The 20,904-nt window shown below is 50.2% G+C and overlaps 1 gene segment (V, D, J or C); it reads right to left on the reverse strand.

Moving 5' to 3' along the window:
• LOC140428470 (immunoglobulin kappa light chain-like) overlaps positions 1-19,670 on the reverse strand; it is a 136,948-nt gene extending 117,278 nt beyond the window's left edge. Inside the window, exon 1 of the V gene segment in view lies at positions 19,553-19,670.
• Between the last annotated feature and the right edge of the window lie 1,234 nt (positions 19,671-20,904).

Raw genomic sequence — 20,904 nt, forward strand, 5'->3', positions numbered from 1 at the left:
CCCCCCAACCTCCACTCCAGCACGGAGCCGCCCCACAACCTCCACCCTAGCACGGACCCCCCCCAACCCCCAACCTCCACCCCGGCACAGCACGGACCCCCCCCAACCTCCACCCCAGCACGGACCCCCCCCCAACCTCCACCCCAGCACGGACACCCACCCAACCTCCATCCCGGCATGGACCCCCCCAACCTCCACCCCAGCACGGACCCCCCCCAACCTCCACTCCGGCACGGACACCCCCCAAACCTCTACCCCAGCACGGACCACCCCCAACCTCACCCCAGCACGGACCCCCCCCCAACCTCCACCCCGGCACGGAACCCCCCCAACCTCCACCACAGCACGAACCCCCCCCCAACCTCCACCCCGGCATGGACCCCCCCCAACCTCCACCCCAGCACAGACCCCCCCCCCAACCCCCACCCCGGCACGGCACGGACCCCCCCAACCTCCACCCGAGCACGGACCCCCCCAAACCTCCACCCCAGCACGGAGCCCCCCCAACCTCCACCCCAGCACGGAGCCCCACCAACCTCACCCCAGCACGGAACCCCCCCCCCCAAGCTCCACCCCGGCACGGACCCCCCCCAACCTCCACCCCGGCACGGACCCCCCCCAACCTCCACCCCAGCATGGACCCCCCCCAACCTCCACCCCAGCACAGACCCCCCCCCAACCTCCACCCCAGCATGGACCCCCCCCAACCTCCACCCCGGCACGGACCCCCCCCAACCTCCACCCCAGCACGGACCCCCCCCACAACCTCCACCCTAGCACGGACCCCCCCCCAACCCCCAACCTCCACCCCGGCACGGCACGGACCCCCCACAACCTCCACCCCAGCACGGACCCCCCCCCCAACCTCCACCCCAGCACGGACACCCACCCAACCTCCATCCCGGCACGGACCCCCCCCAACCTCCACCCCAGCACGGACACCCCCCCAACCTCCACCCCGGCACGGACCCCCCCCAACCTCCACCCCAGGACGGACACCCCCCAACCTCCGCCCCAGCACGGACCCCCCCCAACCTCCACCCAAGCACGGACCCCCCCCCAACCTCCACCCCGGCATGGCACGGACCCCCCCAACCCCCACCCCAGCACGGACACCCCCCCAACCTCCACCCCGGCACGGACCCCCCCCCCTCGAACCCCCAACCTCCACCCCGGCACGGCACGGACTCCCCCCCAACCTCCACCCCAGCACGGACCCCCCCCCAACCTCCACCCCAGCACGGACCCCCCCCAACCTCCACCCCGGCACGGACCCCCCCCAACCTCCACCCCAGCACGGATCCCCCCCAACCTCCACCCCGGCACGGACACCCCCCAACCTCCACCCCAGCACGGACCCCCCCCCAACCTCCACCCCAGCACGGACCCCCCCCAACCCCCAACCTCCACCCCGGCACGGCACAGACCCCCCCAACCTCCACCCCGGCACGGCACGGACCCCCCCCAACCTCCACCCCAGCACGGACCCCCCCCAACCTCCACCCCGGCACGGCACGGACCCCCCCCCAACCTCCACCCCAGCACGGACCCCCCCCAACCTCCACCCCAGCACAGACCCCCCCCAAACCCCAACCTCCACCCCGGCACGGACCCCCTCCCGGCACTCCCCCGGAGCCCAGCCTACTCTAACCAACCCGCCCCCCCTCCCCCCGCCGCACACACACACACACAACCCGAGACACACCTCTCCTCACGCAATCAGACTGCGGCCACGCCATTGCCTGCCCAGAGCCAACCCCCCAGGCCGTCACTCACCTCCACGCTGGTCGGCGTGAGCCTGGAGCACCGGGTCACGCCGATGAAAAGGAGGTTTGATTCACGTCGACGTGAACGGTCATCACGTCGACGGGACTTCGGCCCATCCGGAAGGGAGAATATCGGCAGGCCGAAAATCGGCTGCCTTGCGCAGACCCGTGACATTCTCCGCGGCAGCGACGCCATTAACGCCCCGCCGACTTTTCTCCCTTCGGAGACTTCGGAGGGGGCGGGGGCGGGATTCACGGCGGCCAACGGCCATTCTCCGACCCTCTGGGGGGGCGGAGAATGACGCCCCAGGAATTTCACCTTTGAAAAATCAGCTTGTTTGAAATGTTTGACTGGATTCTCTCAGCGCTGACTCTGGCCCTCGGTCTCACAATCAGTAAGTAAACACCCAGGGTTGACTTTGTTTGGTGTGGTTATGTTTTGGAATTCGATTTGCTGGTTATTGGTGGGCGACGTGTATTTTGGGTCAGATATTTCTGTTTTGGAAGGTGATAGTTTGGGATTCCTCGTGGTTCGATGGGAAAGTCGGAGATAAGACTGAGTCCCCAGCCCAGTTATCGGTGTGTGTCAGACTGCTGGACTTGGAGGCCAATCAGCTGCTCTTCGAGCTCGAGAAGCCACCCAAACGTTTTCCTGCAGCCTCCCAGAGAATAATCATTTCCACACCAGGGCTGACATCACCTGTCAGCTCAAGCTGATATTAAACTAAAAGGCAGATCCAATAAAAAATGTGAAAAGGAAAGGGATACAGAGAGAGTGAGAGAGAATAGTGAGGAAAGGAATGCAGGAGAAGACTGTGAAGAATGATCGATGAGAAGGAAATGGCAGGTTTGTTCACTGAGAATGTTGCAGTCCTTCAGGAAAACAAATTGGATTTGATACGGGTAAAGGCAGTGACAGTGGAGTAAGTGTTGGGATTTAAGATCGATAAATCTCAAGGACCTGATGGTTTCCATGTCAAGTTATCAAAAGAACAGGTGAGAAAATTGCAAACGTGTTCATCAGAAGTTTCCAAAACTCGGGAGATCCAGGGGTAGTATTTGCACTGGAGAGTAACAAATGTCACTCCCGGTGGCACAGTGGTTAGCACTGCTGCCTCACAGTGCCAGGGACACGGGTTTGATTCCGACCTCGGGTGACTGTATAGAGTTTGCATGTTCTCCCCGTGTCTGCGTGGGTTTCCTCCGGGTGCTCCGGTTTCCTCCCACAGTCCAAAGATGTGCAGGTTAGGTGGATTGGCCATGATCACTGCACGGGCTTGCGGGGGAGTGGGCCAAAGGAAACTATTGGAAGTTGTTCAAACTCTCCTCATTTCCTCTGTTCAGAAGGTTCTTCTGGGGGCTGGTTTAGCACACTGGGCTAAATCGCTGGCTTTTAAAGCAGACCCAGGCAGGCCAGCAGCACGGTTCAATTCCCGTACCAGCCTCCCCGAACAGGCGCTGGAATGTGGCGACTAGGGGCTTTCACAGTAACTTCATTTGAAGCCTGCTTGTGACAATAAGCGATTTTCATTTAATTTCTTATTTCACAATCCGTATTCCCCGGATCTGCTCCAAAGCTCAGCTTCTCAGCGATTGCCGGGGAATGTAACTGTGAAGCAATTCTTTAGCAAGAGGAAGTTGTGAAACTGAAGCAAGGAGGACATTGTGAATTCCGGCATAACCACAATATACAACCTGGCCAGCACTCAATTTCCTCTACCGAGCTCAGATAGCAGTTGGTCGGGTCGATATCAGAGGGTGTTGGGTGTGGGGCTGGGAGTGCCAGAGAGCAGAGTTGACCATTTCACACTACGATATGTGTTAGTTACTAACCCTGCGCTCCCCACCTCTCCCAGGGGTTAACAGCCAGTTAATGGACATGCTGGGAACTGCCCAAACCACTGGAACCCACTGCCTGAGAGGGTGGCAGAGACAGAAATCCAAACCACATTTACTTGGATACACTTTTGAGACGCTGCAACTTGAAGGCTCCAACTGAGGGCGCGATTGGTGTAGTCTCAATGCGCCGAATGGCTTCCTTCTGCGCGGTTTAAGAAGGGAGGGAGGCAGAAGATGGGAAACTATAGGCCCGTTAACCTGACTTCAGTCATTGGTAAGATTTTAGAGTCTGTTATTAAAGATGAGATCGCAAAGCACTTGGAAGTGCATGGTAAAATAGGACTGAGTCAGCACAGCTTTGTCAAAGGGAGGTCGTGTCTGACAAATCTGTTAGAGTTCTTTGAGGAGGTAACAGGAAAGTTAGACAAAGGAGAACCAGTGGACGTGATTTAGTGAAGTGACAAATGAAATACAATGTGGAAAAGTATGATGTTATGCACTTTGGAAGGAGGAATGGAGGCTTAGACTATTTTCTAAATGGGGAAATGCAATCAGGTGCACAAAGGGACTTGGGAGTCCTTGTTCACGATTCTCTTCAGGTTAACGTGCAGGTTCAGTCGGCAGTTAAGAAGGCAGGGATGTGTTGCTGCAATTATACAGGGCCTTGGCGAGGCCACACCTCATAGAATTCATAGAATTTACAGTGCAGAAGGAGGCCATTCGGCCCATCGAGTCTGCACCGTCTCTTGGAAAGATCACCTTACCCAAGGTCAACATCTCCACCCCATCCCCATAACCCAGTAACCCCACCCAACACTAAGGGCAATTTTGGACACTCAGGGCAATTTAGCATGGCCAATCCACCTAACCTGCACATCTTTGGACTGTGGGAGGAAACAGGAGCACCCGGAGGAAACCCACGCATACACGGGGAGGATGTGCAGACTCCGCACAGACAGTGACCCAAGCCGGAATCGAACCTGGGACCCTGGAGCTGCGAAGCAATTGTGCTATCCACAATGCTACCGTGGAGGGTTGTGTGCAGTTTTGATCTCCTTTTCTGAGGAAGGATGTTCTTGCTCTCGAGGGAGAGCAGCGAAGGTTTACCAGACTGATTCCAGGGATGTTGGGGCTGTCATATGAGGAGAGATTGACTAGGTTGGGATTGTTCTCGCTGGAGGTCAGAAGAATGAGGGGGGATCTCACAGAGACTTATAAAATTTTAACGGGTCTAGACAGGGTAGATGAAGTGGCAAATGAAATACAATGTGGAAAAGTATGAGGTTTTGCACTTTGGGAGGAGGAATCTAGGCTTAGACTATTTTCTAAATGGGGAAATGGTTCAGAAAGCAGAATCACAAAGGGACTTGGGAGTCCTTGTTCACGATTCTCTTAAGGTTAATGTGCAGGTTCAGTCGGCAATTAAGAAGGCAAATGCAATGTTAGCATTCACGTCAAGAGGGCTAGAATACAAGACCAGGGATGTACTTCTGAGGCTGTATAAGGCTCTGGTCAGGCCCCATTTGGAGTATTGTGAGCAGTTTTGGGCCCCATATCTAAGGAAGGATGTGCTGGCCTTGGAAAGGGTCCAGAGGAGGTTCACAAGAATGAAAATGAAATGACAAAATGAAATGAAATGAAAATCGCTTATTGTCACAAGTAGGCTTCAAATGAAGTTACTGTGAAAAGCCCCTCATCGCCAAATTCCGGCGCCTGTTCCGGGAGGCTGGTACGGGAATTGAACCGTGCTGCTGGCCTGCCTTGGTCTGCTTTTAATGCCAGCGATTCAGCCCGGTGCTAAACAGTCTCAATAGAATGATCCCTGGAATGAAGAACTTGTCGTATGAGGAATGTTTGAGGACTCTGGGTCTGTACTCGTTGGAGTTTTGAAGGATGAATGGGGATCTTATTGAAACGTGCAGGGTACTGCGAGGCCTGGATAGAGTGGACTTGGAGAGGATGTTTCCACTTGTAGGGGAAACTAGAACCAGAGGACACCATCTCAGATTAAAGAGACGATCCTTTAAAACAGAGATGAGGAGGAATATTTTCAGCCAGAGGGTGGTGAATCTGTGGAACTCTTTGCCGCAGAAGGCTGTGGAGGCCAATTCACTGAGTGTCTTTAAGACAGAGATAGATAGGTTCTTGATTAATGAGGGGATCAGGGGTTATGGGGAGAAGGCAGGAGAATGGTCATGAGAAAATATCAGGCATGATTGAATGGCGGAGCAGACTCGATGGGCCGAGTGGCCTAATTCTGCTCCGATGTCTTATGGTCTTATGTCGGGACGATGTTCCCAATGATGGGTGTGTCCAGAACCAGGGGCGTCATTCTCCAACCCCCAGCCTGGTCGGAGAATGGCCGCAGGCCGCCGTGAATCCCGCCCCCGCCCCCTCCGAAGTCTCCGGTACCGGAGATTGGGCGGGGGCGGGAATCGGGCCGCGCCGGTTGGCGGGACCCCCCGCTGGATTCTCCGGCACGGATGGGCCGAAGTCCCGCCCAGAAATTGCCTGTCCCACCGGCGTAAATCAAACCTGGTATTTACCGGCGGGAGCAGGCGGCGTGGGCGGGCTCCGGGGTCCTGGGGGGGGCGCGGGGCGATCTGACCCCGGGGGTGCCCCCACGGTGGCCTGGCCCGCGATCGGGGCCCACCGATCTGCGGGCGGGCCTGTGCCATGGGGGCACTCGTTCCCTTCCGCCTCCGCCACGGCCTCCACCATGGCGGAGGCGGAAGAGACTCTCCCCACTGCGCATGCGCGGGAAACTGACAGCGGCCGCTGATGCTCCCGTGCATGCGCCGGGAAACTGACAGCGGCCGCTGACGCTCCCACGCATGCGCCGCATTTCCGCGCCAGCTGGCGGGGCAGCAAACGCCATTTCCGCCAGCTGGCGGGTTGGAAATCCCTCCGGTGTTGGCCTAGCCCCTCAATGTTGGGGCTAGGCCGCCAAAGATGCGGAGCATTCCGCACTTTTGGCCGGCGCGACGCCCGTCTGATTGGCGCCGTTTTTGGCGCCAGTCGGCGGACATCGCGCCGTTGGGGGAGAATTTCGCCCCAGGCGTCACAGTCTGAGAATTCAGGGTAAACCATTTCGGACAGATGGAGAGAGATATTTCTTCACACAAAGAGTGGTGAGCCTGTGGAATTCATTATCACAGGAAGTAGTTGATGCTAAAACTTTGAATATATTCAAGAGGCGGCTGGATACAGCACTTGGGGAGAATGGAATCAAAGGCTATGGGGAGAAAGCAGGATTAGGCTATTGAGTTGGATGATCAGCCATGATCGTGATAAATGGCGGAGCCGGCTCGAAGGGCCAAAAGGTCTCCTCCTGCTCCTATCTTCTATGTATCTATGTATGTAATATCAGGACATTTGGAAAGTCAAAATGCTACCCATCAGAGTCAGCTTGGTTTTATGAAGGGAAAATCATGTTTGACTAATTTGCTAGAGTTCTTCGAAGATGTAACAAGCAAAGTGGATAATGGGACTCCTGTAGATGTAGTATACCTGGACCTCCAGAAGGTGTTTGATAATGTGCCGCACAGAAGGTTGATTCACAAGGTTATACCACATGGGATTAGGGGTAATTTATTAGCTGGGATTGAAGACTGGCTGACGGACAGGAGCCAGAGAGTCGGGATAAATGGGTCTTTTTCTGGGTGACAAGATGTAACTGGTGGGATGCCACAGGGTTCAGTCCTTGGGGCCCAGCTATTTATAATCTATATTAATGACTTGGATACAGGGATAGAAGGTTCTGTAGCCAAATTCGCAAATGATACAAAAATAGGTGGAACAGTAAGTTGCAATGAGGAAAGAAGGACCTTACAAATGGATACAGATAGGTGAGGAGAGTGGGCCAACATGTGGCAGATGCAGTTTAACGTGGATATGTGTGAGGTCATGCATTTTGGTCAGAAAAATGGGAAGGCAACTTATTATCTAAATGGGGAGAGACTTCGGGGAGCTCCGATGCAGAGGGATCTGGGGGTCCTCGTGCAGGAGTCACAGAAAACAAGCATGCAGATGCAGCAGATATTGGAAATGTGAATGGAATGTTGGCATTTATAGCGAAGGGAATTGAGTATAAAGGTAAGGAAGTGTTGTTACAACTGTACAAGGCATTGGTAAGACCGCACCTGGAGTATTGTGCAACGTTTCAGTCCCATTATTTGACGAAAGATGAAGTGACATTGGAGGCAGTTCAGAGGAGGTTAACATAGAACATACAATGCGGAAGGAGGCCATTTGGCCCATCGAGCCTGCACCGACCCACTTAAGCCCGCTCTTCCACCCTATCCCCGTAACCCAACTACCCCATCTAACATTTTTGGTCACTAAGGGCAATTCATCATGGCCAATCCACCTAACCTGCACGTCTTTGGACTGTGGGAATAAACCGGAGCACCCGGAGGAAACCCACGCAGACACGGGGAGAACGTGCAGACTCCGCACAGACAGTGAGCCAACGGGGAATCGAACCTGAGACCCTGGCGCTGTGAAGCCACAGTGCTATCCACTTGTGCTACCTTGCCGCCCATTAGGAGGTTAATTCCAGAGATGATGGATTTATCGTATGAAGAGAGATTGAAGAGTTCAGGCCAATACTCTCTGGAGTTTAGAAGAATGAGGGGAGATCAAGTTGAGATATGTATGATGATAAAAGGTTTGGATAAAGTAGACGTGGAGCGGGTGCTTCCTCTTGTGGGACATTCTAGAATGAGAGGTCATAGTCTTCGGATAAGAGGGAGCAGATTTAAAACAGAGTTGAGGAGAAACTATTTCTCCCACAGGATTGTGAATCTGTGGAATTCCCTACCCCAGAGTGCAGTGGATGCTGGAAGAGTGAGTAAATTTAAGGAGGAGTTAGGGGGATTTTTAATTGGTAATGGGTTGAAGGGTTATGGAGAATGGGCAGGATGGGGGTGTTATGGCCAGGGTGAGATTGAATGGGGGAGCAGACGCTATGGGCCAAATGGACTAATTCTGCTCCGGTATCTTATCAACTTATGAATGTATGAACTTTAGCCATAAAACCAACTATTCCAGCAGAACAAAGGGAAGAACCTCTCTCTGAAAAGTGACCTCCTGTTACTTCTGTTTACTCTTCATGCTGTAACTCTCTCTGAACACAATCGAGACAGTTTTGGAATTGAAATCAACCCCTACACATACAAACACCTTTGTCCAGCATGAATCTAACTATAGGTTTTACTCTTCCAGGCACAGAAACATTACACAAACCCACTTAAAAATATAGTTTATAATGTTGCCAATACAAATATTAATTCCTTAAAACTACCTTTATTTTCCTGACTTTCCCTATTGCACTAGGAAATACCCCCGTGAGGATATTGGGGCCCTGCTGGGGTGCAATGCATCCAGCTGGTACAGAACCCATCGTCCCAGAATCAGTCCCAATGTCTCAGCAATTCAAATCCCTCCCTCCGAAACCATCTCTCCAACCACTCATTCATCCGGCCTATTCTACTCCGGATCTGACCAGCATGTGGCACTGGGAGCAATCCTGAGATTGCTACCTTTCAGCTGCTGTTTTTTATTTCCTATCTCCCTCAGAGTTCTCTGACCTAAACGTGCTCCCCCCCCCCCACTACTCATTCCCCAACTTTGAATATCCGGTTCGGAGAATTACTGTCACAGCTCACACCTGGGGGATGAATTGAATTCAGTGTGAAGAAATGAAAAGTGCCGGATGTGAAAATGGAGGGTGTAGTGATTCTGTAGGTGCATGCACACAAGGGGTAATGCACCACATGATCACGAGAGGGCTGGACCAACAAGGGTATAAAAAAGCAGCCACACGGGGTCTCGCTCTCTCTCGTGGGCGCGCTGTGAACAGGGTAACATCAGAATCACATAGATAGTTAGTGGAGTTACGTTTAGTTATTATTGTTAAATCTTGTTAACCAATTCCTAGTTTCCATGTTAAGGTAAAGAACTCATGCATGAATAGTTATAGTTACTCAATAAATCTTTGTTGTTACTGGACGAGTTTGAGTCTTCTTCAACAAGATTCCGAGGCCCTTACCATCAACCAAGGATTCAGTGACACGTGTTATCGACCACGCAGGTAACACAACATGGTACCGAGGAGTGTTGGCCTCAACAACAAAAACAGAAACTAGCTAGATTAGGTTCGACAACCAAGAAAAAAAAAAAATGTGGATAGATATTCGACCACGGAAGGCATCGCAGCAGTCGGACCTCTCGGGCAAGAAAAACACCGGTAAGATGGACTCACTTCCAGCTCCAGAACCCCTCAGAACCTCGGGTAATCTCCAGTATAATTGGAAAATTTTCCTTCAACACTTTAATCTATTTCTGGAAATTAAGGACATAACCGCTGTGCCAGATTCTAAAAAAATAGCCTCCCTCTTATTGGCGGTGGGGGCACAAGCCCTGGAGATATATAATTCATTCAATTTCTTGGAAGGTGAAGACAAAACTAAATTTAAAGTAATTATCGTAAAATTTGAACAGCACTGTAAAAATCAGTCTGGTGAGACGCCGGAAAGACTTAAATTTCGTAATAGGTGCCAGAGATTGGGAGAGTCAATCACTGATTTTATTGCAGACCTCCAGATACTAGCACAAGGCTGTAGTTATGCTGGTTTCAGAGATGCTATGCTGATAGGTCAATTAATTTATGGACTATCTGATCAAAATTTAACAAAAAAACTTTCACAACAACAGTATCTAACTCTAGAAATCGCGATTAAACCGTGCACAGTGCATGAACAAGAAAAAAAATCAGTACCTTCAATTTATCCAAAGAAACCACGGCACCAAAACTGACCACGAGGCAGGGCTAAAACAGAAGCAGGCGGGAGTTCTGAGCGGCAGCCATCTTGAGAAAGGAGCCGCACATGTGCAGTTGCGAAAAGAGCGCACAGTACAGGAAACTCAGATTGCGCATGCGCAATCGAGTCCTACGCATGACGTCACGAGCGCCATGACGTCAGAGGACCACGCCCACTTAAAGGGAAATGCACGAAAATGAACAAAAATAAATTTAAAGCTGTAAACCCCAGTTTTTTTACCTCAAAAGACAGAACAATGCCCGAACTTACACCAGCAGCTGAAAATAACTTTCACAACACCCTGGAACAAGCAGTTTGCAACACGCAAAGAGAAGAGCACAATGACAAATCCATAGCAAAAGATTTGTTCATTGACGATGATTACTCTGGAGGTGAGTTCCTCATTGGACAAGTAGAGCACCATGACACATCCTTGACAAGAAGCGATGATTTGCTCGCTGACGAACGCCACTCACCCATGGATCAGTTCTCCGGATCTGATGGCTATTGCAGCAGCAACATGGGTGCCAAGTCCCATATGGGTCTCATGGTGGGAGAATCCAGTACCATGACGACACGGCAGCTCGTCGACAAAATGGATGACAACCACATGTCACATATCCTAGCAGAAGGCGACGCCACGCAGAGAGCACAGATTGACTGCACTGAGGGAGCGATACCGGCCTCCATAGCGAGTTCGTTGACAGGCTCCAGAATGCCCGCAAGCAACGACTCCAGAGCGACAGCCGTGAATCGGCAAGGAGGCACTGAATGTCTACCCACTGTATGTGAAAATAGTGACAAAGCGATCACACTCGACATACCGAGTGTGCAGGATCGCAGCGAGACTGACAGATCTCAGCTCGTCTGTACAGAAGCACAGAGTAAGACTACTCTTGGGCCCAGTGAAACCACGTCAATTGAAATCTTGAAGGTTTTAACTCCTGAAGAGGAGCATAAAGAGATGATTCAAATGTACCGGAAATGTCTCCATCAGAGAAGCACCGAGGCAGCAAAGAGGAACAATCAAATCCACCACAAATGACTGATGTCACCAACATCAATACGACATCAGATCATTCTCACAATTCTCAAAAAGAAACACTCAATGTAACTGACACCAATAACTGTGACAATTATTCAAATTATCCACACGGAACACACATTGAGCGCAACAAGAGTACAAACATGCCATGGCATGGCAACAAATCTCACAAAGTCGCATTTGCTCCACAACAAACCAGCAAACCAGCTTTCCAGAAAGATGCAACACAGAATCGCTACCACAAGCAAAAAAAAAAGAAAGTATAAATCAGACAACAAAGTGATTCGACCATTCCGATGTCTCGTGATGTCCTCACGTACACACATAAACACTGATGGACAGGCGAAGGGAGCAACCCACCTGATAAAACTCATCCAGTCTGGACTCACAAAGTTTCTCGTTAGGATTGGACTTGTTAAACGTTGATTGACTTTGTACTACCAGTGTAGTAGGTAAGTTGCTAGAAGGTATTCTGAGAGACAGGATCTACAAGCATTTAGAGAGGCAAGGACTGATTCGGGGCAGTCAGCATGGCTTTGTGCATGGAAAATCATGTCTCACAAATTTGATAGAGTTTTTTGAGGGGGTGACCAAGAAGGTCGATGAGGGCAGTGCAGTAGACGTTGTCTACATGGACTTTAGCAAAGCCTTTGACAAGGTACCGCATGGTAGGTTGTTGCAGAAGGTTAAAGCTCACGGGATCCAGGGTGAGGTTGCCAATTGGATTCAAAATTGGCTGGACGACAGAAGGCAGAGGGTGGTTGTAGAGGGTTCTTTTTCAAACTGGATGCCTGTGACCAGTGGTGTGCCTCAGGGATCGGTGCTGGGTCCACTGTTATTTGTGATTTATATTAATGATTTGGATGAAAATTTAGGAGGCATGGTTAGTAATTTTGCAGATGACACCAAGATTGGTGGCACAGTGGATAGTGAAGAAGGTTATCTAGGATTGCAACGGGATCTTGATCAATTAGGCCAGTGGGCCGACGAATGGCAGATGGAGTTTAATTTAGATAAATGTGAGGTGATGCATTTTGGCAGATCGAATCAGGCCAGGACCTACTCAGTTAATGGTATGGCATTGGGGAGAGTTATAGAACAAAGAGATCTAGGAGTACAGGTTCATAGCTCCTTGAAGGTGGAGTCGCAGGTGGACAGGGTGGTGAAGAAGGCATTTGGCATGCTTGGTTTCATTGGTCAGAACATTGAATACAGGAGTTGGGACGTCTTGTTGAAGTTGTACAAGACATTGGTACGGCCACACTTGGAATACTGTGTGTAGTTCTGGTCACCCTATTATAGAAAGGATATTATTAAACTAGAAAGAGTGCAGAAAAGATTTACTAGGATGTTACCGGGACTTGATGGTTTGAGTTATAAGGAGAGGCTGGATAGACTGGGACCTTTTTCCCTGGAGCGTAGGAGGCTTAGGGGTGATCTTATAGAGGTCTATAAAATAATGAGGGGCATAGATAAGGTAGACAGTCAACATCTTTTCCCAAAGGTAGGGGAGTCTAAAACTAGAGGGCATAGGTTTAAGGTGAGAGGGGAGAGATTCAGAAGGGCCCAGATGGGCAATTTCTTCACTCAGAGGGTAGTGAGTGTCTGGAATGTGCTGCCAGAGGTAGTAGTAGAGGCGGGTACAATTGTGTCTTTTAAAAAGCATTTAGATAGTTACATGGGTAAGATGGGTATAGAGGGTTATGGGCCAAGTGCGGGCAACTGGGACTAGCTTAATGGTAAAAACTGGGCAGCATGGACTGGTTGGGCCGAAGGGCCTGTTTCCATGCTGTAAACTTCTATGATTCTATTCTTCTATGATTAATACCATCCCATTCTGTACATAGCATTACTTGTTTTATTTGTTCCCAGTTGACTTAATTCATTCTGATTGTTCCAATTTTCGTTACACCATACAGAAAATCTGTAACACATTAAAAAGGGGGAGATGTAGTGATTTCTGTAGGTGCATGCACACAAGGGGTTAATGGGTAGATAGCAGCACCACATGATCACTAGAGGGCTGGACCAAGAGGGGTATAAAAAAGCAGCCACACAGGGTCTCGCTCTCTCTCGTGGGTGCACTGGAAACAGGGAAACATCAGAATCACAGAGATAGTTAGTGGAGTTACGTTTAGTTATTGTTGTTAAATCTTGTTAACCAATTCCTAGTTTCCATGTTAAGGTAAAGAACTCATGCATGAATAGTTATAGTTACTCAATAAATCTTTGTTGTTACTGGACGAGTTTGAGTCTTCAACAAGATTCAAAGGACCTCACCATCAACCCAGGATTGAGTAACACGTGTTATCGACCACGCAGGTAACACAACAGAGGGAATTCAATCTCCAGGGAGAAGACAGTGTTTGTTGAGAAAGAATTTAAACAAATCCCAGAAGAATATTTTCAGATATAATCTGGACCAAAGCAGACAGGGTCAAGATGGTAAGGGGCGAGTCCAGGACTGATTCCTATAAAGGTGATGTTAAGAAATTGGAATGCATTACCAGGTGAAGCCAGAATACTGTTTAAAATGTAAACATCACTGGATACTGGGTTAATGGCAGCACTGAGTTCATACAAACCCTGTGTGCATTGGTCCTGACTATATCTGAAACTACTGTTCTGGGATTTCTTTAACTTCCTCCCTGACAAGTACTGACCTTGCCCTGGAAACTGCATTCTCTTTATTGCAGTGTGTGTTTTGTGGGGTTAACTTCATCCTGAGGGACTGTTGGTCAGTACAGTGCAATGTGAAAGAGTCGGTAAGTTCTGATGCAGGGTTGTCAGTTTGAAACGTTTTGCCAGCGTATGAATTCGGAGCAGCAGGAGGTGCCTGGGAGCCTCGAGCCTGTTCCAGCATTCAACACGGTCATGGTGATCTGATTGTCACTGTCTCGCTGTCTACAGAGTCCCCTGGGCCACTCGAGCCTGTTCCACCATTCAACACGGTCATGGTGATCTGATTGTCACTGTCTCGCTGTCTACAGAGGCCCCTGGGCCCCTCGAGGCTGCTGGGTCTCCTGGGCATTCATTCCCAGCATTTTCTGAAATCCTGATTGTCAAAATCTGCAGCACTTTGCTTGGGGTTAATTTGAACAAGTCAGTGCAGATAATACACAATATCCACACATCAATACACAGGAGACTTTATAACCTGCTCTCAGCTTCGATTTCGTATTTTCGTATCTGTTCTGATCTTCAGTTATTTTCTGTTCACAGGTCATGTGACAGGGACGGTTCTTATCCAATCCCCTTACGTTGTGAAAGTGCCTGAGGGTGAAACAGTGACGTTTCTGTGTGACTTACAGAGCGAGCATGTAGATTACACTGTGGATAAATACATTTTACATTGGTACCGCTCACAAAGTAAGGAATGGATATTGAGTCATGATGCAAATGGCGAAGTTTCCCGGGTGACAGGTCTGTCTGATCGGTTTCAGCCTTCCAGAGATGTTCCCGGTAACAGCTACATTCTGACAGTCAGAGATGTGAAGCTCGGTGACTCCGCTGTCTATATCTGTGGGATTTGGGGGAAACTCTTTGGGAATGGAACCCGGCTGAATGTAACCAGTGAGTAATGTCTATCTTATATTGCTTTTATTCCAAATTGACCATATATTAGAGGAATATGATGGAACATTGCCAGCCTCGGAGGCTGTGACCCAGAGGGAGGAACGATCTGGGAAGAAGCCTGAAGTCTGTGAAGTAAAAATGTACAATTTAAACACACACACAGACGTAAAGCGACAGCGTGAGTGTAAAGGTGTGACATCAAAGTTTCACCCCTAAAATCTCTCAGCGCTCCAGGGGGTGTTGTCCGGGATTTTCCCGTTCAGATTCCCGGTGGGGATTCGGGGTGGATTTTGACAGAACTGAAAGTGTGAATTTCTGTCCTCTCTCTCTCTCTGCCTTTCCCCAGCTGATTGGAATTAAACTTTACAGTGCGGGCAGTGTGGGCACTCTGCTGGTCTATGGGCAGGGAAGCTGCTGATGTGGCACCGATAGGTGGGCTACAGAACCTCTGGTCAAACAGGGAAGCTCGTCCACAATGTCCTCCCTGGATGGTTACATCCTGGCCAGCCTCTCTGCCGCTGCCATTGCAAACCCTCTTGTTGACCAGCGTGAGCTCGTCCCTTGTCACATCCCCGCCTCCTGCTCCTGAGGTTACGGGAATATTGGGTGTCTGAGATCCAGCGGTGTTCCAGTGGCCGAACTGTGTGAAGAGGGCAGGCAGTGAGGAGAGAAAATGTGTGTCCATGGATTTCACCCACACAACTGATGGACATTGAGCTCCTCAACACAGGGAAAGAATCCAGAGTTAGAACAGCAAGGAGCATTGGCATTCCGGGTCTGGAAGAAGGTGGAGAGCTAGGGTGGGATATGACTAGATGGAGATTTGAAGATGAAAACATGCTATCTATTAGGTGAATTGCGAGACAAATGCGTTGGTTATGACATACGGAATGCTTGCCTTCATTGGACGGGACATCGAGTATAAAAATTGGCAAGTCATGCTGCAGTTGTATAGAACCTTGGTAAGGCCGCACTTGGAATATTGCGCACAATGCGGGTCGCCACACTACCAGAAGGATATGGAGGCTTTGGCGAGGGTGCAGCAGAGGTTTACCAGGATGTTGCCTGGTCTGAAGAGTGTTAACTATGCGGAGTGGCGTCATGGATAGAATGGATGGGCAGGCACTCTTTTCCAGGGCAGGGGGGGTTCAGTCACCAGGGGGCATAGGTTAAAGGTCCATGGGGCAAAGTTTAGAGGAGATGTACGAGGCAGTTTTTTTACACAGAGGGCGGTGAGTGCCTGGAACGCGTTGCCAGGGGAGGTTGTGGAAGCAAATACATTAACGGCGTTAAAAAGGCATCTGGCAAGATACATGGATAGGATGGGTATAGAGGGACACGGCACAAGGAAGTGCTGAGGGTTTTGGCCAAGGGTGGAATCATAACCAGTACAGGCTTGGAGCGCTGAAGGGCCTGTTCCTGTGCAGTTCTTTGTTCTTGTTCTTTGACCCCTATGATGAATGAGCAGGCACTGAGCTCGATGCGGTGAGCTGGGAGTTAATCTGCTGTGATGAATGTAGAAATTATTATATTCATATCTGTGGCAATAATGTTATAAAGAAAAAACCCTAGTTCAAAATACATGCAGACAGCGTGTCTACTAAAGCTGTAATGAAGGAGTAGTAAACGGTGATTGAATCCAAACATTTTCTTGATTACAGATGAAGGGCTAATGGAATCATGCTTTGATTGCTGGGGATTCCCTGGAGTGTAGATACTTTATCGATGAGTGGTGTATCATCTGAGCTGAGGAGGTCATGGAACTCAGTGGGATACAGATCATTTAATTGATGGGAGAAGCCAGGTCTGTCTGTAGTTTTCAGCAGTTTTGGCAAATGCTGCTGGTTTAAACAGAAGTGTGCTGAATCTTCTCTTGAAAGGATTTCTCTCCAAAAGTCTTCATATCGTGTCTTTGGGGCAGCATGGTAGCATTGTGGATAGCACAATTGCTTCACAGCTCCAGGGTCCCAGGTTCGATTCCGGCTTGGGTCACTGTCTGTGCGGAGTCTGCACATCCTCCCCGTGTGTGCGTGGGTTTCCTCCGGTGCTCTGGTTTCCTCCCACAGTCCAAAGATGTGCAGGTTAGGTGGATTGGCCATGATAAATTGCCCTTAGTGTCCAAAATTGCCCTGAGTGTTGGGTGGGGTTACTGGGTTATGGGGATAGGGTGGAGGTGTTGACCTTGGGTCGGGTGCTCTTTCCAAGAGCCGGTGCAGACTCGATGGGCTGAATGGCCTCCTTCTGCACTGTAAATTCTATGATTCTATGATATAGCTGAGCAAATAATCTGCTTGTTAATTTTATTTATAAGAGGCATTTGAACAGTATTAGGTTGCTTAATTCTAGTCAATAACAGACATAGATACGAAGTTAATGTTTTGCCATTTATTTCAGAACTGTTTAAGTGTTAATTGTAAATCTATTTCTTTGGTGTTGATGTGGTTCATTCTGTGTTTAAATTAATGTTTGTTGAAACATAAAAGGTGCCTATTGGTCAGGCTCATCACTCCTGAGGTGAAGTATAGTTTCCTCACAGCTTTACAAATCAAAAAGAAATGTTTTGGGTTCTTTTCCAACATCCTAACAAATGTTGGGGTCGGGTCCGGGATCCTAACAAATGTTGGGGTTTGCTCCGGGATCCTAACAAATGTTGGGGTCTGCTCCGGGATCCTAACAAATGTTGGGGTCTGCTCCGGGATCCTAACAAATGTTGGGGTCGGGTCCGGGATCCTAACAAATGTTGGGGTCTGTTCCGGGATCCTAACAAATGTTGGGGTCTGCTCCGGGATCCTAGCAAATGTTGGGGTTTGCTCCGGGATCCTAACAAATGTTGGGGTTTGCTCCGGGATCCTAACAAATGTTGGGGTTTGCTCCAGGATCCTAACAAATGTTGGGGTCTGCTCCAGGATCCTAACAAATGTTGGGGTTTGCTTCAGGATCCTAACAAATGTTGGGGTTTGCTCCGGGATCCTAACAAATGTTGGGGTCTGCTCCAGGATCCTAACAAATGTTGGGGTTTGCTTCAGGATCCTAACAAATGTTGGGGTTTGCTCTGGGATCCTAACAAATGTTGGGGTCTGGTCCGGGATCCTGACGCTGGATGGATTTGAACAGGTGGATTTGAGATGGTTTATGGGTTGAGATTAGATGAAGAGTCAGCAGTCGGGGGGCAGATATGTCTGGATGGTTTCTATGAAGAGAGGATTGATGACAATGGTTTTGAATATTTGAGGAAAGCCCCCAGTGTGTGACCCGAGATTAAACAATGACAAAGTGTCAGGGGAGGTAAGAAATAGAAATTAATGGGGGAGGGGGGCAATTAGGAAATATGGAGAGAGGGATTGGGAGGGAGAATGGGAAGATTCTGCAGTGATAGGGATCAGGGAGGAGGAATAGGGAAGTTGGGAAGGGTGGGGGGAGTGGCCGAGACACCTGAACATGTGACCTTAAACAAATAAATCTTTCGCTTTTTCAGATCAGTGTGTTTGATAATTTCTTCACTTTGTCCCCAAGGTAACATCAGCGGATACATTTTTCATTGAAACATTTGCAGATATTCACAACCTTCAGACTGGTGTTTAACTTGTTGATATTTTTCACTCAAAGGTGCGAATGCTCCAGTCCTTATCCAGTCTCCGAGTCTGGAACGTGTCACAGAGGGTCAGACTGCACGGTTACACTGCACCATGCGGAACGCCGCAGTGACACACACCGATGTTCACTGGAACCGGGAGCTGCCAGGGAAAGATATGGAGAGGGTTTTAACACATGATATAAAGAACAACACACGACGGAGTCCAGGTTTCACTGAGCGTTTCCATCCTTCCCGAGACACGTCCAATAAAACCTTCATCCTGACAATCAGCAACATGCAGCCCAATGACACTGCCGTCTATTACTGCTCCGTGTGGGGAGATATCAGTGGGAATGGATCACAGCTGAATGTAACCAGTAAGTGCATTCACAATGACATCACTACATAGAGGGGAATCCTGTAACCAAACATTCCCAGTGAAGAGGAGAATGGGCTGGGGAATTGCAATAGTGATGTTATAACCCAATATTCCATGGGAATGTGACTCCTCCCTGGGAGCACAGCATTGTCAAATATGTCTCCTGTCCACATATCAGCTCTGAATAGAGATGGTAACCCCAAAACGTTATTTCTGTTATTCAGGTCGGCTTTGAGAATTCCCAAAAAGTTACAAATTGGACATTGCAAAACATTAATACATGAGTGACCATCGTTGATGCAGGTACCATAACCTCCCCGAATACATCACCAGTTCACCCCCAACAACATCAGGTCTGTGTACGTTATTAAACAGCCTTCTTAACTTGTCCTACAGGTTTGAAGGAATGTACCCGTACCGACCGAGCTCTCTCAGCCCCTGCACCCTGTTTAAAATTGTACCAACTCATTCACATTGCCACTCCTCATCTTTACCAAACTGAGTCACTTTCCACTTCTTTGTGATAAATTTCATCTGTCCCGACTCTACCTATTTCACCGTTCTGTCAATATTCCCCGGAACCTGACACTGTTCATCTCACTCTTCCCGACATTCCTGAACTTGGAGGGAGCTGTTCACTGGGAAATTCTGCCTCCTCTACTCGAGCCCATTTTAAATATTTAAAAATCTTGCTCATGTCCCCTCTTGCTGAAAATTAACCAGTGCGACAAAATCTGATTGTGTCATCACACCGAGCCTCCCCCATTGTCTGCCTGTCTCTCTGAGGACATGGTGCTGGGCACAGCCCTCTGCACACACTGCTGCCATCACTTTTGTCAGGGTGCATGCGGGAGCTGGACATTACTCTCAGATTCGGGTTGCCTTGTCCCAGCCTTGCCTTGTTATTTTAGGACAATTACATTGAGCAGAAAAGGAATGAAACAATTGTTTCTAAATCACCTATCACAACTTCAGGGTGTCCAAACACGATTCGCAGACAATTAAATATAATTACACAGGAAAATAGGAATGTAGTTTTACCCCCCCCCCCCCCGAGCTAGTGTGCGGTCAATTCCAGCCCCACTGGACCCGGAGTCGCAACATAATTGAAATTAACCAATAATTCTTCGAAAAACTCCCAAAATCTTTGACTGCCCAATAATTACAGTCACCAGGGGTGGGATTCTCCGACCCCCCGCCGGGTCAGAGAATCGACGGGGAGCGGCGTGAATCCCGCCCCCGTCAGCCACCGAATTCTCCGGCACCGAGTATTCAGCAGGGGGGGGAATCGCGCCGCGCCGTTTGGCGGGCCCCCCCCCCGGCGATTCTCCGGCCCGCAATGGGCAGAAGTCCCGCTGCTGCTATGCCAGTCTCGCCGGCGTGAATTGAACCAGGTCCCTTACCGGCGGGACCTGGCGGCGCGAGCGGGCTCCGGGGTCCTGGGGGGGGGGGGCGCGGGGCGATCTGGCCCCAGGGGGTGCCCCAACGGTGGCCTGGCCCACAATCGGTGCCCACCGATCCGCAGGCGGGCCTGTGACGTGGGGGCACTCTTTCCCCTCCGCGTCGGCAGTGTAGGTCTCCGTGATGTCCGATGCGTAGGTGACCTCCCCCCTGCGCATGCGCGGGGATGACGTCAGCAGCCGCTGACACTCCCACGCATGCGTGGAGTCCCTTCGGCCCCGGCTGGTGTGGCGCCAAAGGCCTTCCACGCCAGCCGGCGGGACGGCAACCACTCCGGCGCGGAGTGAGGGCTTGGCCCCTAAAGGTGCGGAGAAATCCACACCTTTGGGGCGGCCCAACGCCTGAGCGGTTCACGCCACTCCATCCCGCCGGGACCCCCCGCCCCGCCGGGTAGGGGAGAATCCCGCCCCAGGTTTGTAAATTTCAACACATGAATTTTT

Source organism: Scyliorhinus torazame, chromosome 1 (assembly GCF_047496885.1).
Source record: "Scyliorhinus torazame isolate Kashiwa2021f chromosome 1, sScyTor2.1, whole genome shotgun sequence".
Lineage (NCBI taxonomy): Eukaryota > Metazoa > Chordata > Chondrichthyes > Carcharhiniformes > Scyliorhinidae > Scyliorhinus > Scyliorhinus torazame.